We start from the raw sequence: 3,276 nt of genomic DNA on the forward strand, positions 1-3,276 counted from the left end.
GGCTGTGGGATCTGGAACACTCCATAGCAGGAGGAGAGCTTTGCAGAGCTGCTCAGCTGGAAGTGAAGACGTGGGGGCTAGCTTCCTTGGTTGCCACCCCACTATGGGCCAGCTCCCTCAGTCAACTGTCAAAAGCTCCCAACAACACCCGCTTACAACAGTCTGTGAGATTTGGTTACACCATGAGCAGAGACTGAATCTCTCTTGACCACCCAGTTACAGATGAGGAAACTGAGGCTCAGAGAGGCCAGACAACCTGCCTAAGGCCTCACGGGAGGTTCTCCTCTATCACATAGCTGGTGAATGGCAGGGCCTGGGTTTGAATTGTGACAGCCTGCTCCCGGGCTCACATTGCAACGACCATCATATGGCCCTGACATCCCAGTTGATGAACAAGTATTTTATGAAATGACAAGTCTATTAATCACTGTCCTGGGGCTCCATCCTGTGGCCCCCGAGGGCAGAGAGGCACAACATATAGAACATAGAAGGGGCCAGTGTAAGGCATACTTTCCAGGGCCAGAACTCTTCAAAGCTGAAATTGGCTATGGGCATGTGGTAGAGAGCTCCCCATCCCTGGAGGCAAACAAGCAGAAAGTAGTCAATCACTGTATACACATGGGCTTCAAATGTTCGGTAGGGATATACTAGATGGTCTGTATTACTTCTCCCAACCTTAACACCCTATACATGGTCAGTCATTCATCTATAGATTTATTCATGCAATTATTGAGCATTTACTGGGCACCAGGCACTGGGTTAAACCCAAAACAAAAAAAAATATCAACGTGGTCCCAGTCCTCATGAAGTTTACAGGGAAAGTGACAGCACAAGCATTTTGGTAACATTTGCTCTCATATCAAAAGTGTTGCTTATAGTCCAGAGATAGTTACATCATGTAACCTCATTAAACTTCTCCCTAGTAGAGGTTAGCATGCTCCGTTTCAGAGGAGGAACTGAGGCATGAAGAAGTGCAGGGAGCTGCCCAAATCGTGTGTTAAAGACAGAGACAGGACACAAACCTTGATCTATAAAAATCTCTGTAAGAACTTTGTCTCCTACCCAAGGAATAGGTCTACAATCCCTGTAGAAAATTCAGGGCTCCCTGGAAGACACTAACCACCGCGCCCCCTCCACCGCCCCCCCCCCCCACACACAGAGAAAAAAAACAACCTTCATGCCAATTTCCCTGGCCAAGGATGCTCTAGGAAACCCCCATCTTCCTTCTTAGGCAGCAGAAGAAGATGTTCGGCAAAAGCCACATCACTTTCCTCTATGCTTAATGTATTCTCGACTAAATTAAAGTCATACTTCATTTTAAATTAAGGGGATTTTTAAAAAATGAAATATCTACAACATTTAAATATCATTAGTAATTACATTTTATTTTATTTCGAGCTGGTTGGGAACGTTTTATTTCTAATTAGGTACATTTGTTTTTAATATCCAGTTTACGAAACAGAAGGACCTCTCTGAACTGAATGGGGAGTGGGAGGGAACTAGCTAGGTCTAGCACGTGATTGGAGGAAGTGAGCTCTGCAGAGATCAGAAAGATCCCCAGACCACAGGTGCTGCTCCTTCAACACTCACTTCTCTGGGACCAGCAGCTCTTCTGCCTTTGTTGTTAGTCATTGAAGAAGCAATGGGGAGCATGCAAAATTGGGCACTGGTGGAAACATGTAATAATAATTACAGAAAACTTATTTTAACCAGTGTTTACTATATATAAAGCATTTGTACTAAGCATTTTACTACTTGAAGCACCACTGCTAATGATAATAAAAATCAGCTAACATTTATTGAGTAGTTGCCATATGCCCAACACTTCATATACAGGATTATTTTAATCCTCACAAGGAACTTTCTTAGGTAGATCCAATCCGTCATTCTCAATCTATAATCCGAAAAGCTCTGAAAACTTCAAGTATTTGTGGAATGCATTTGGCGGCAAATCCTGACCTCACCTGACAAGAGGCACTCTGAGGTCTTCGTGAACCCTTGGACTGGGAGCCAGCACGATCTGTTGCAGAAAGGCTGGCACTGCCCCAGCTGCTGGTGGTGAGACTTCTCTGAAATATGAACAAGACCTGGCCCTAAAAGATCTGGATGAGGAATGGTAGGCCTGTGTAGTATTTTACCAACTTTACAGGTGAGGAAATAGTTGGATATTGAAATAACTTACCTCAGGGTCACACAGCTCTGGAGTGTGGATTTGAACTTATGTCTTCCTGTTACACTGTTCAGAAAACAGAGGATCAGCCCTGGTGGCCCCCACCTGTGCCCATGTCTTCCCCCCTTGGTCCTGGGACAAGGCTTGGTGTCCCAAGTGGGACTAGAACCCAGGACTCTGCCTTGTTGCCCCATCCACCCCAGTTCAGCTGACTGTGCAGAGTATGTGTTGCCTGGCTCTGTGACTGACATGACAACATTCACCCTAAAGGAATGGGCTTGGGGTTGGCTGATTACTGAGCTAGCAGGGACCTCAGATGTTGTGGGAAACCTGCAGTTAATACTTTGGGGGCATTTTCATATAAAATGTAGGTGTCTGAACTTCACACCTACCTATGGAATAAGAATCTTCAAGGGTGTGACCCAGAAACCTGCATTTTCAATATTCTCTCCCCATCATGATCTGATGGTGAGCAGTTCAGAATCATCTCATTCCCCCTCCACCAGCCCCTGTTGTATGAATCTTCTCTCCAGCTTCCCTGACAAAAAGATGCTTGATCTGTTTTGTTTGCATACCTCCAGTAATGGGGAGCTCACTCACTTTCATAGCTATTAAGTCCAAACCTTAAGCTTATGAAACATCCCAATGCTGATCCCTGGAGACTTGCAGAAGAAACAGCTGCTTCTGCACAGGTTACCTTGACTGGGGGCAGATTACACATGGTGTGTGTGTGTGGACAGTGGCCAAAGAGGGGGCTGGGACTATATTCCAATGTTGTCAGAAGTCATCATTCAGATGAAGGAACAGTAATGAAGTTTCAAACAAAATATGCATTGCCATATTTGCATTTGAGAAGAATCAAGCTGGGGTCACTACCTGTGGCCAGTAGATTAGATGGTGTCAGGCAAAGTTGACCAACCAGGTGATCCAAAGACCCCAGCTGTGCCCATAATTTCTTTATGATCTCATGCAAGGTCATAAACTCCACCCAAGTTCTTTGAGCCTCAGTTTTGTCTTCTGTAAAATGTAACAAGCAATAACTACCTCTTAGGGATGTATAGAGAGAATTCCCACAGGAGAGAGATGGCATATTTCAAATTGAGACT

Source organism: Pan paniscus, chromosome 23 (assembly GCF_029289425.2).
Source record: "Pan paniscus chromosome 23, NHGRI_mPanPan1-v2.0_pri, whole genome shotgun sequence".
NCBI classification, from domain to species: domain Eukaryota; kingdom Metazoa; phylum Chordata; class Mammalia; order Primates; family Hominidae; genus Pan; species Pan paniscus.